The sequence below is a fragment of the Kryptolebias marmoratus genome, linkage group LG1 (genome assembly GCF_001649575.2).
Source record: "Kryptolebias marmoratus isolate JLee-2015 linkage group LG1, ASM164957v2, whole genome shotgun sequence".
NCBI classification, from domain to species: domain Eukaryota; kingdom Metazoa; phylum Chordata; class Actinopteri; order Cyprinodontiformes; family Rivulidae; genus Kryptolebias; species Kryptolebias marmoratus.
The window spans coordinates 1,516,741-1,531,399 of NC_051430.1; positions in this window are offsets into that span (position 1 = coordinate 1,516,741).

Here is a 14,659-nt window from a genome sequence, read left to right on the forward strand (position 1 = left end):
GAATAGATAATAGATAATAAAGAGAAACAGGAAAACAATGGTGTCAATGCTTAAAAGTATTCACACAATAATAAAGAGAAACAGGAAAACAATAGTGTGAATGCTTAAAAGCATTCACACAATAATAGATAATAATAAAGAGAAACAGGAAAACAATGGTGTGAATGCTATAAAGCATTCACACAATAATAGATAATAGATAATAAAGAGAAACAGGAAAACAATGGTGTGAATGCTATAAAGCATTCACACAATTAACTTCCATATACACATACATTAAAGTCTTACACATACTATACTGAAAACCTTGCATATACACTAGTGAAAGGCTCTCATATAAACTAGTGAAAACATTTACCTCTTATATAACCTACTCAAAAACTCATACAAAGTAGTGAGAACTGTTCATATAAACTGGTGAAAAGCTTTACCTTTTGTAACCCATCTTCTATAAAGAGATCTTGTTTTGGCAGATCTGTTTTCCTCCTGGATGTCCTCATTTCCTCTCTACTGTGGCTGTGGCATGAGCTTCTCCAAACAAGCTCTGTAACACGGGAAAAAATACGTGAGGGATAATACTATTTCAGCGGTGAGTCGTTTGCTTTACTGTTTACGATGGTGGCAACCATGTATTGTGTGTTTTAAGTGAGCTTAGTCATTATTGCCACTCCTCGGAACTCCATAGCATTAGCAACTCCACTGCATATGCTTAATGTTTGACCAAACAAGACCTTTTCTCATAAAGTTTAAAGGTTACTGGACTTGTTTTACAAGCTGAATTTTACTTAATACCTTAAACTATTGAACTATGTTATAAATTGTGATGATTTAGTTGGTTTTTATTTCATTTTGAACTTTTCCTGATCTGTGTTAAAACAGCAGCTCGTTTTGTATACACAAACCAAATTAAATGTAGCAAAGTACTTAGATGATGATTTAGATGAACTTAATGAATGGAAAACGAATGAATGAACTCAGCGTTTGTTTTTGTTTTGTTTAATTTTACTTTAATAAATTAGTTTATTTAGAATGAGTCTGCTCTCTGGGTTCGCCTCCATCATCTCTTCACATCATGATAAGAACTGATCTTCTGATGCTGTTAATCATTAATAATATTGTGAAGCCTTAGTCAACTTGCTTAGCCACTAGCTAGGAGTCTGGTTGTGTAAATGGTTGCTTTATTTACTTGTTAAATAATTAGTTTTTCACAAATTTACATGCTGGTGAAAAGCATTCATACAAACTAGAAAAAAGTGTTTATACATACTAGTGAAAAGTGTTCATACAAACTAGTAAAAAAACATTCATACAAACTAGTAAAAAACATACTGGTGAAATGTGTTTATACAAACTAGTAAAAAGCGTTCATACAAGTGTGAGGGGGCTTTTTAACAGTTTTTCATTATATTTTATTCTGTGCTTAAAATGTGATTCGCTTAGAGAAACAAGCTTCAAGGTTTGTGATTAAATAAATAACTAAAAGGCAACGCAGAGTGCTGACTTCTATGCACCTTCCAATGATAAGTATAATTTGTGCAGGTGTTTCATAACAGAAACAGATAACAACCCCACACCAGAGGGACAGGATGTTCAAGCATAAAATGTTGCAATTAACTGTGGAAAAGGGGAAGACGATTCCTTATATGTCAAGTAAGAAAGTATGCGATAACTCTAGTGATGGATGTAGTGAGTTAGTGGCAGACAGCACATAAATACCAACCGGGGTAAATTTCCTCAGACACAAATTAGGCGTGTTGCTGTTTCTTCTTGTTGGTGAGTCATTGTCTCCATTCAGCTTAATGCTTAATAAATGTATGATTGATAATTGAACCTCTGGTCTGGAACTCGTTTGTGTGTCACTCTTTCCTGCAACATCAAAAGTTCTGATGAGAGGAAGTCAGGTAGTGACGTGAATTCCTCTGAAAGGAATAAATACTTGTTTCCTTGACACAAGCTAGTGAAAAGTGTTCATACAAACTAGTAAAAAGCGTTCATGCACACTACTGAAAAGTTTTCATACAAACTGGTCAACAGCGTTCATATACACTGGTAATATATTTGCGGATTTCAGTTGAGAAGGAACGCATCTCAGTTGAAACAGGAAGTAATGTCATTAAACCGGAACATTAAACCAAGTTTTTCTTAGCATTGCATGTTTTTTGTGCAATCTCCAGACGATATTTTCCCACATTTAATCATCAATATCTACTCAGTGACCCACTGAACACCTCACAGAAGCAGTGGCGTTACTCAACAATATTTTAGCTTCAACATAGACGATCAGGACCCTGTCAAATGCTACAACGCTTCGGCAGCAACCGATCACTTCAATTTCAACTCCAACTCTGGACTCCGTGGATAGTCGCTTAGCATCTTTTTTTCTGTCCCGCCAGTATTCAGCTGCAGCTGCAGTCAGAAGAGAAGAAGCCCCTCGCTATGAAGCCCAACAGTGCTTCAGTGCATGGACATCAAAAACAAGAAAGAAAAGGTAATTTTAGACATTCTGATAAACATGGGCTGGTTTAACAAATGGGCCATATGGTCCATGTACAAGTCAATCCACTGTTCTTTGATTGAGAATAAAAAAATTAAAAAACAACTTACCAATATTCATTTTTACGTGAGAAAAATACAAATAATTTAAAAAATACAATATATCGATGTTTTTTTTTTTTCTTTTTTACTTCATCCTCACATCAACAATCAGATGGTTATAAAATGCTCCTCATTTGATTTGGAGTTTTGTTTCGTAATATCTTTTGTGAAATTTTGTTCACTTGTGAAGATCAGTTCCCCCTGTTTTTGGAGTGCACCCTGCAGCTAGAGAGGCAGGGATCCAACAGTCCTCTCAGGATCACATTTCTTATTGATTTGTCAATAAAATGACACCTAATCATTTCAAGGTTGTTAGTTTATTTTTTTTAATCCTGGTATAAAATGTTTTTTTTGTTTGTCCGTTTGTTTGTTTTTTGTTTGTTTTGTTTTACATTGTTTCATTTTGTTTTGTAATTACCAAGCGAATCAAAGTCTTTTCCAATTTATGTCATGCTCCTTTTAATCTGAAGGATATCAGTCAGCCACCACTGCTTTCCAACACATGGTGTTTATTTATGTATTTTTTATTGCTGATATAAAAGAATGGAAACTCACTTTGTTGGCCACGAAAATAGGCTTCCTGAAAAGATGAGTGTAGGCTTACTTCTGGTAAATGATGTTCTAAAGAAAAAAAAATGATACATCAAAGTTGAAATAGACTATTTCAGCCTGATGCTCAAACCCTGTATGTTATCCAATAGGAATCAAACAATCATTATGCTGTGGGTTGTTCATTCCTCACATTATGCACCGATATTTGTATGAATTTGAAGACATTTGTCTTGTTTGTCAAAGTTAAATGGGGGAATGTAATATTTTAGCCATTTGAAGTTTTTCGGCTATCAAAACTGTGAAAACTATTGAACCCCCATTCTCTCTGGTTGCAGTGCATGCTTCCGACACAAAGGGGGCAGATCTTAACAGGGGAACAGAATAACGCACAAGATGTCACACAAACAGTTCAAAATCAAATGCGGTTGGGGGGCATTTTGTAATCATGAGGTTTTTGATGTGAGAATAAACAGAAAAATACATCAAAAATGAATGTATTCATTTTTTTTGTGAGTTTTGATAATCACTTAAAAAAAACAATTAAAGAAAAGGTACACAAACCCCAATAATTTATTTATCTGTCAAGACATAAAAAGCTATATGGATAGAAAGCCAGTAATGTTATGACTTGGTTTGTTAAATAATTTTGGAAAAATAACCTAAAAGTGGCACTTTTTCCTGTGTTTCTTGTCTCTAAATATGAATTCAAAGTCAGGAAATAGTGTTCTTTTTTCAAAATTAGGAAACATTTTTGGCTTGTCATGTTGCTATCTGATTTTTAAATGTAATTTTAGAACCAGACCGCAGTATTTTGACTATTTCAACAAGGATGTTGTACTACCGTATTTTCTGCACTATAGGGCGCACTGGATTAGAAGGTGTACTGTCAATGAATGGTTCATTTTTAAACTTTTGTCATATACAAGGCGCACCGTACTATAAGGCGCATTAAGCGAAAAAAAACAGCCCCGTCTTTTCGGAGAATACTTGGGCGTACTTCACTCTGTGGAGGTCCACACGTACTCGAGGCAGACTCAATGCGCCAACGTTTGCTGGAAACGTCCGCACAAAGATCAATTTTTATGACCCCATACGCGTACTCGGTGTTGCACAATAAACTGCCCAGCGAGAAACGGTGTTCACATTGAACTGTTTTGTGCGCGACACCAACCGCTCTCAGGTGAGAATTGGCGCCAGCGCACAGCATGACTGCTGCTCTCTGTGCAGCACTGATAGGTGTGCGGTGTCTGCCCTGGTTGTGAAGAAACAGGGATAAAGGCACCTTCTTTTCTTTTGCTTTTTTAAAGCTAAGAGGCAAGCAATCTCTTCCTCCTAGTCCGGTGACACCATGACTGAAATTAATCACGGGAGAATTTTAGACAATCTGTACGCTCGAGTATGAAGTCTCAACCATATGCGGACAGTACACACAGAGTCTGCCCCGCTCTTGGAGTACGCCAGAGTATGTGGGAGCGTAATGTTGCAAGTGGTGCGGCTTTGTAGTTTACCAAAGTCGTACTAAAACATTACAACTTTTTACATATATAAAGGCGCTTCGGATTATAATGTGCACTGTCGTTTTTTGAGAAAATTGATGGCTTTTAAGTGTGCCCTATAGTCCGGAAAATACGATACTTCCAAATCCATCTTGGGGACTGGTGTGCAAACAAGGGTCAAAACTGAGATCACGCAAGCATGGATATATCCTCAGTGCTTTTAAGTTTCAGAAAGCCTGGGCTTACAAAATGGTTGTGGAACGAATCAGGGCTGGTTTTGGCGAACACATTCCAGAAGATGTCATGTAAAGGCCCATTTTCTGTTTCCACTCTGACACAATTTATGTGTCTTCTGTTATTTACATATAAAGTAAAAGCAGAATTGTCTCTGCTCATTAACAAAAGTTGGTAATTCTTCACTTGTATAATTTTGTTACATATTTTCTTTGTAAACTGAATGACATGTCTGCAGTTTAACACTGGTGAGTAACTATTTGCAGAAATGTGACCTGCAAAATTTTTTGTTTGGCATTCACATCTTTGCAGCCTTGAGTTTCCCATGGGTTGTGGCAGTAAGCTTGTTGCCCCCAAACTCACGGAGGGTCAAGAACTTAATGGGGTGCTGATACACAAGGTTTTCAAAACAAAAGCCTTGTATGTGAGACCATCAAAAACTCTTTTGGTTAGTTGGTTTATTTTTTCATTGAACGTTTCATATTGGTAAGAGCAGAAATCATCAAAAGATAGTTTATTTTGTCCAGCCGTAAGAACAGACATTTACCACCGTTACTTACCGTTCTTAGGTTTCCTACAGCTTCTCTGTTACTCACCAAATCCTCCATTCTTTCAGGTCCTGGCTTCCGTTCCTGTATATAGTCACTCGCACTGTAAATAAATCACTTACTGTTATCTCCTGGTCTCCCGAGTCTGTCTGCTGCCGAACTGCTCATATTACTCTGAATTCTGACAGAATGCTCCAGCCAGACTTAAAGAGCGGTTCCGGTGGTGGTCAGACTGCGGATACTTTAGTACATCACGAGCACCGTTTAGATCAGTACGAGAATCTAATCCAACAATTATATCAAGTTCAGCAGGACACATGCACCACGTTAAATCAAGTTTCTCATCGTATTGTAGCTATTGACAATCGCCTGGGAACTCTGTTTCCCACAATGCAACCCACTCCATCCGTAGTCACCACGCCCCGTTCAGTCAGTTCACCTCTTCGAGAACCGGAAGTTAAGCCGTCGGAACTTTTTGACGGGAACACCGATCGTTGTGGCGGTTTCTTGTTACAATGTAACTTAGCGTTCGCTCGTTCACCATCACTTTTTCCGTCACACGCTGCTAAAATAATTTTTCTGGTTGCCGCGTTAAAAGGACGAGCGCTTCGTTGGGCTCAAGCTTTCCTGTCCGCTCACCCGATCGAAACATTATTGTTTGACCGGTTTGTTCAGGAGTTTCGGCGGGTGTTCGACCATCCATTACAACAGGAGGAAGCAGGTAAACGCTTGTTAGCGCTACGTCAGGACAATAGAACAGTGGCAGATTTTTCCATGGATTTTCGGATTACGGCGCAGGAGGCTGGCTGGGACGAACTAGCTTTAAAGGGCATTTTTGTAGGGGCGTTGTCGGACACTATCAAGGATCAATTATCCATCAGGGAGGAACCAACAAGTCTGGATGAACTCATTTCTCTGGCTATTAGAATTGACAATCGTATTCGAGAACGACAACGGGAGAAGGGTTCACATCAATGCAGGGTTTATGCACCTAGTGGAACGTCTGGGACAGGAAACGTCCCCGAGCTGCAGACTCCGGGAGTTGAAGGGGAACCCATGCAGGTGGGCCGTACTCGTCTCTCTGCAGAAGAACGCCAAAGACGTTTTAGAGCCAAGGAATGCATTTACTGTGGGAGGAAGGGGCATTTCGTCGCTAATTGTCCGTTTCGGGGTAACGGTCAGACCCGCCAGTAGAGGGGAATGATCTGCCGGGTCCACTAACATTTTCCCCAACTTCGTTATTGTCTCTTCCTGCAAAGATCATTACCAGTCAGTCAACCCTACCTATTGCTGCCATGGTGGATTCTGGATCAGAGCTCAACCTAATTTCAAGAAGTTTGGTGGATCAACTCGACCTTCCCATCTCACCATTAGAATCAGCTCAAACCGTTACCAGCCTCACGGGTCAGGTCATCTCTCAGATCACTCATCGTGTTACCAACCTGCAGATTCTGGTTTACGGCAATCATCACGAGTCCGGTGAGTTCTATGTGTTTTCTGCTTTATCTCCGCAACTTATTTTTGGTTTCCCGTGGTTAAAAAGACATAATCCGGTACTCAATTGGGTGGAGAGACGTGTGGAGTCGTGGAGTGATTGGTGTCTTTTGCACTGTCTTCGGTCGGCAGGTGCTCAAGTGGGAGGTGAGGTGGAGGAACCTGGGGAGGACATTGATTTGTCAGAGGTTCCGAAGCCTTATCATGACTTGGCACCGGTGTTCAGTAAACGCAAGGCCCTTTATTTACCTCCTCACAGGCCCTATGATTGCGCCATTGAGCTGTTGCCGGGTGCACCGTTGCCTTCTAGTCGGCTCTATCATCTCTCTGGTCCCGAAACGGAGGCCATGAGCAAATATATCAACGAGTCCCTGGCCTCAGGGATTATTCGACCGTCCACATCCCCGTTGGGGGCCGTTTTTTTTTTTTTGTTGAGAAAAAGGATAAATCTCTGAGGCCATGCATTGATTTTCGGGGCTTAAATCAGATAACCATAAAAAATAAATATCCGCTTCCACTGATTGACTCCGTTCATGAAAAACTTCATTCTGCAACCATTTTCTCAAAATTAGATCTCTGTAACGCATATCATTTGGTTAGAATAAGAGAGGGGGATGAGTGGAAGACGGCATTTAAAACACCATTAGGTCATTTCGAATATCTAGTCATGCCGTTCGGCCTTACCAACGCCCCCGCCGTTTTCCAGGCTCTTATCAATGATGTGTTGTGCGATTTCCTCAACATTTATGTGTTTGTCTACTTAGATGACATACTTATCTTTTCCAAAGACATGGAAACACACAGAACTCACGTCAGGGCAGTTTTACAAAGACTATTGGAGAACAAGTTATTCGTCAAAGCCGAGAAATGTGCTTTCCACGTCACTACAGTATCTTTTCTGGGATTCATTTTTGAGAGAGGTCAGTTTCGCACAGACCCAGAAAAAATTTGAGCCGTTACTGAGTGGCCTGTTCCGTCCTGTCGTAAGGAGTTACAATGTTTCTTGGGATTCACAAACTTTTATAGATGTTTCATTAAAGACTAAAGTCGGGTGGCCGCGCCCCTTACCCAGCTAACATCCACGTTTCGCAACTTCAGTTGGACCACTGCAGCAGACATGGCATTTCGGGAGTTAAAAGGACTATTTTCCTCAGCGCCCATTCTCTGTCATCCAGATCCGGAGAAGCAGTTTTTTGTGGAGGTAGATGCCTCTGACACTGGGGTTGGAGTGGTTCTGTCACAGAGGTCTTTAACGGACAGCAAGATACATCCGTGTGCTTTTTTTTCCAGACGTCTCTCACCATCTGAGCAAAATTACGATGTAGGAAACCGGGAACTTCTTGCAATAAAGTTGGCACTCGAAGAATGGCGGCATTGATTGGAGGGTGCAAAAGAACCTTTCATCATTTGGACAGATCACAAAAACCTCACTTACCTACAGAACGCAAAGCGATTAAACCCCCGTCAAGCCAGATGGTCTTTGTTTTTTGCGCGTTTCAATTTCACTCTTACTTACAGACCAGGATCCAGAAACATCAAGGCCGATGCGCTATCCCGACAGTTCTCGGTGGCAGACCCTCCGAAATTGGATGTCAATGTGTTACCCTCCTCCTGCTTTGTCGGCTCTCTGACCTGGGAGATCGAAAACACCATCTCAGTGGCTCAACAGACGGAACCTGACCCAGAAACTGGGCCAGCTGGACGAAGGTTCGTACCCCAGCGTGTTATTGGCAAAGTTTTGGATTGGATCCATAATCACAGGTTCACCTGTCACCCGGGAATTGCCAGGATGATTTTGTTCGCCCAAAGACATTTCTGGTGGCCTACTATGACGTCTGACATAAAGGAATATGTCAAGGCTTGTCCAACCTGTGCCAGAAATAAAACTCTTCACCAGCCACAGGCTGGACTGCTGCAACCTTTACCCGTTCCTGCTCGCCCTTGGTCCCATATATCATTGGATTTCATCACGGGACTACCTCCCTCAGAAGGTAACACAGTTATTTTAAATATCATTGACCATTTTTCAAAATCCGCTCATTTCATCCCATTAACAACATTGCCATCAGCTTTTGAAACTGCCCAGTTACTGGCACTCCATGTGTTTCGTCTCCACGGTATCCCGCTGGACATCGTGTCGGATCGGGGCCCTCAATTCATCTCGCAGGTGTGGAAGGCTTTTTGTAATGCCCTTGGGGCTCAGGTTAGTCTGTCGTCCGGATACCACCTGCAGTCAAACGGTCAGACGGAGAGGTGCAACCAGGAGTTAGAAGCGGCCTTACGATGTGTCATCAACAACAACCCTTCCTCCTGGTGCAAACATTTACCATGGGTAGAATATGCACATAACGGTCATACCTCCGCAGCTACAGGGTTCTCACCATTTGAAGCTTCTTTGGGACACAACCCACCTCTTTTTCCAGAGTTGGAGACGGAAATCCTGGTTCCATCGGTTCAAGCGCACATAAGGTGTTGCCACAATGTTTGGAGACAGACTAAGACAGCTCTTCTGAGGACGGCGCATCAAAATAAGAGGTTTGCTGACCGTCGTCGAGCCGCAGCTCCTAACTACCAGGTGGGACAACAGGTATGGCTATCTACGCGGGACATTAATCTAAAGGACATGCCAAAGAAACTGTCTCCTAGGTTTATTGGTCCCTATACCATTGAGCGAATCATCAACCCCACTGCCATCAGACTCCGCTTACCAGTATCTATGAGAATTCATCCGATATTCCACATCTCACAGATTAAACCAGTTTCAGTTAGTGCTCTGTGCCCGCCTGCCGACCTCCCCCCACCCACCCGGATCATTGATGACCATCCTGCATTTACAGTCCGGAGGATCTTGGACGTTCGGCGATGAGGGAGGGGGTTCCAGTACTTAGTGGACTGGGAAGGTTATGGTCCAGAGGAGCGCTCCTGGATCCCTAGGTCTTTCATTCTAGACCCAGACATTATCACAACTTTTTTTTAGGGAGCATCCAGAGAAACGCCCAGGGTCGCCTGGAGGCGACCATTGGGGGGGAGGGGGGGAACTGTGGTGTTTGTGGATTACTGGTGTTTTATTTTGGTGTGTGTGAGTACTTCCTGGTGGGCGTGTCAGATGAGGATCGTCATCTTGCCACCACTCCCACCTCACCTGCGACAGATCAGGCTGATTGTGAAGGCAGGTGTACTTAAGGCTGCGGCAGGAACCAGACCAGCGCTGGAGCTTTACCTTGCAGTGGTAAAGTCGCTGAGCCTCTGTTTAAACCTGTGATCTATGAACGTGCGTTTAATGAAGATCTGTTTTTGCCTTTGTTACCTCAGAAGTATCTTTGACCTCGTGGAACCAGTCTGGTTTTTGTCTTTGGGATCCTGCCAACGCAAAGTACTCACCTGTCATCCCGTGCCTGTCTGTCTGCTTCACGTTTCCATCTGGAAGGAATTACTCACCGCACTCTCACTGGAAGAACCACCGCCTTACCATCCTTGGAACCATACCTGCCACCTCACCTTACCTCCATGTTGAGGAGTTTTCAGTCCAGCCGTAAGAACAGACATTTACCACCGTTACTTACTGTTCTTAGGTTTCCTACAGCTTCTCTGTTACTCACCATATCCTCCGTTCTTTCAGGTCCTGGCTTCCGTTCCTGTATATAGTCACTCGCACTGTAAATAAATCACTTACCGTTATCTCCTGGTCTCCCGAGTCTGTCTGCTGCCGAACTGCTCATATTACTCTGAATTCTGACAGTTACAACCGATAACACACCTGGCTGCAGTTATTATGATGGAAGTAACCTTGGACAAAGTGATAAAAATCCGACCACAAACGTCCACGATGAAGACTATTCATTGTATTTAATTCTTGTGGCATCTATCTCTGATGAATCCACAGATGATGGGGAATTGAACTTGGCAATAATGGCCAGTATGGAGAGTCAACAGTGAGTACTCAGATGTAGATTACAAAAAACTTTTAAGACATAATGAAAATAGAGTTTGGTGTAGTGTAAAATGTCTGTTTTTATTGTCATAGTAATATCTTAAAGGGGGGCATTATGTATTCTCCAGGCACATTGTAGCATTTTATAGCACAATCAAAAAAGTATGTTGCCTTCAGTTGTTACGAAAATGCTGTAGATATCAAACATGTTTAGAAGAAATTTGTCTTTGTATCATGGCTGTATCCAACACCTTCAGCACCTTGAAATTGGTCTCTGTCTCTTGAAGAACCACCTACCCTTTCCAACTCTCCTCCTTCTACACCTCTTCACAACAATAATTATCCATTATGCTGTTTACAAACATTCTTAGGAGCGTTGCTCTGAGAAAGGAAGCCTAGGTGTAAATTCAAACTGGAAGACCTGCTTCAGCCTCACCTGCATCTAATCGCTGGGTCGAGCACCTCCACTCCTATCAGCATCAGACCGCGCCTCCATCTTAGCCCATCAGCGTCCGACCGTGCCTCCAGTTTATCCAATCAGCGAGCAAACCTTCATTTAAAAGGACCTCCATCATGGCCCCATCTGTTCACCGGCCGAACTTCAGCCCACCTCCACCCCTAGTTTCCCAGCTCCCTCAAGCTTCCTTTCCTTTCTTCGACCTCCACCACCAGTGTCCGGCCCGGGGAAGACCCCTCCAAGGCTCAACCTGAGCTTCTCGTTGAAGCGCATTGTTATTGTCGGCACTCGCATCTTCTGCCGGGGTCCGAGCGCCAAAAATTTCATGTCATTCATGTCAAATAAAACCATTTAAATGCAGCTTCTCTTTGCCGTGAGTCTCTCCAGGTTGAATTAACTTTAGGCACCCCAGAATGGTTGCTATTGGAGATTTAAGGATTTCTCAAACACGCATGAATGAATCAAAGCAAAAGTCTGAGTATGGTTTTGATCAGGAAAGGACATAACACAATTTAAAACTCAAAGAAAATTTATTTGTACATTATCCCCCTTCCAATGAGTTTGTTAGAACTGATACGTTTACATGACTTCAGTTGTTACTGATGAAGATCAGCATGTTTTCATATTTTCTGGCTCTTAACAGTTCTGGTAGTGACTCTCCTGTTTAAATATCATAATATTTACATTTATTTATTTAAAGCCTTACGAGATGATGGGTACTATGAAGTTGGAAGGGCCATAGCTGTATCTACCCCTTTATTACATTAACAGTGGATAGTTAAAGTGCAATATCCTGCTCACTATATTTCTGGATTATATCCTGTTGTAACAAGTCCCAGGCCTGAGACCAGGCTGGTTGAGTAATCTACTAATCTGAAAGAAAAAAAGATGAGATCGACAACAAGTGGTGTGCTTCCTGCTGTCTCTCAAGCCAGTCTGAGGGGAGTCAGATCCCGAGCCCACCTGTTCACCAGCGTGAGGCCCCCTGTGGCAGCATTTGGTATTACATCACCTTTAATGTCCTACTTTTTTTCCCTGAGAAAACCCACAGTTGTCCAGTTTATCTACACCAGTAGTGTTGAATCAACCAGAATAAGGCGATATTCACAACAAAATGTGGCAAACTTTCACTGAAAGTCTTACTAAGTCTTTTACCACTGACAACTGTAAACTGACACCAGCACAGCAACATCATCTAACATAGTTAAAGTTATCTCAAAATCAGAGCTGTACATTCTTTTAACTGAACTATAATCATTATGAAAATACCATTTAGAATTTCTCTTTCTCCACAACACTCCATCCATAACCTCCTGGTTATTAGGAAAGCCATTTCCATACCATTGGTTTTTTCTATAACAGGGTCATATTGGATGAAAAAAGACGAGGGGGGGCTCGTTACGGTGCCAGAAAAACCTATGGTGGTACCTGGAAAATGCTCCTTGATTCTTTGCTTAGTGTTTTCATAGCTCTTTCTTGTAACAATGACATTTTCTGTGGTGACTTTTATTGTTCTTGTACATGCTGTGACCTCATGTTTTTTTTTCATTTGTAAGAAGAGGAAGGGCCTTCCAAATTCCAGAAAATATTGGCCTTCGCAACAGGAGCATCTCTGGTGCCATCTATTGGCTTCTCTCCAACTCCTGTCCAGTTCATTCACAAAGATAATGATGACTTCTCTTCACCATTTCCAATGGCAAACATATGTATCAACTCAAATTCATTTTGAAAAATGAAAAGAAAAAATGTTAATTTCCAATAATTTTTTTCAGTTATTTTATTGAAAATATATTAAACTTTGATAATTTGCTGTTTGTCAAACATTAGCTAAATATTATTTTTACTTTTTATTAGGAAAAATTTGTAGGATACAGTCCAATATGTCAACTATGTTACGGACAACATAGACAATGTTTTAAAAAATGATTTATTCTAACAGGCTAAATTCTCTTTATTTTATTACATAAACTGTCCTAATATAATACTTCAAACTAAGGTATTTAATTTAAAAATAAATTTAAAATAGGGCTAAAATACAGAATTGATTTTGTAGGATCAAATATTTCTTATTAAAACTCATTAACAACCAACATTTAAAAAAGAAATTGCACCTATAATACAGACAAAGTCAACCAACAATGTATAAAATATTAAAAACAACAATTTTCTTTTTTTTTGTGTGAAGATTTTTAATAAACAGAGTTGACCTTAGTAACAGAATTGACAGGACAACAACATTTCATTGTAGTTGGATTTAATTAAAAATAAAAAAAAAACATTAAATTAAATTAGGTAAGAAAAGTTTCTTGCAATTTCTGTTGTCCGCTACATGCATGACACACGGGCCTCAGGGTCATAGGTAGGGCTTACTTGAAACTCCTTTTTTTGCAAGCATTGCATTCTCCATACATCCTTTTGAGCCAATGCTACAGCATGTTGACTCCACAATGCTTTCCAAGGTATTGCTTTCTACTATAAAGGAGCTGTAGCTTGTCAAAAAGGAATGACAAGTTTTCATGAACATTGCAGAAACATGTTTCCCTGTCTGCATTGGTTGGAGTTACCACCCAGAAAGGGCACATAAGGCATAACAATGAATAGGAGATGTTGCTATTAGGATTTTCAAAGAGGAATCGCTTGTGTAGTGTTGTCATATGATCATTTAATAAACATTTGTTTCTTCTGTTTATTTCTTGTAATCGTCTGACTTTTGCTTGCTGTCATACGGCTGACATCATCCCTATTTAAAAAAAAAGCATGCACTTGTTCATGCAACTTTGTTCTCTTAAAAATGTATTTATTTCATGCAATTACTAAATTGTACTTATTAACTTTTAAAATTACAACGTAATAGTTGCATTATGTTACTCTACCTTGGTACCAGAGTTTGACGGTAACAGAGTTGACAATTTCAAACATTTGTTAAAAACTCGACTTGTGAGCATAAAAGCTAAAAGCACATGTCACCAACAAAATCATGGTTTAAAAACCTTTTAGAGAAACATCTATATGTTAAAAATCAATAGTGTGTTTCTTATGATATTACGATGACAAGATTGCCTTAGAAAAAAATTACTCTTGGTTTTAACGCTTTTCATATTGAAATAATTTCTCAAAGAAGGATAGACATACCTCTTGTCATGTTCGAGGCTCGCGATTTAGCCCACATGCTGTTGAGGAGACAAAATATTACCTAAATGAAACTCAAAACTTTAAAAAACCTCTCCTCACGATNGGACCGGAAAATGCACAGAGAAACCAGGAGTCAAAAATGGTCATAAGTAGTATCTTCAGTTTAAAAGATTTATTAGCCTTAGTACTAAGGGAGACACTCTTACCAGCTCACAGCAGG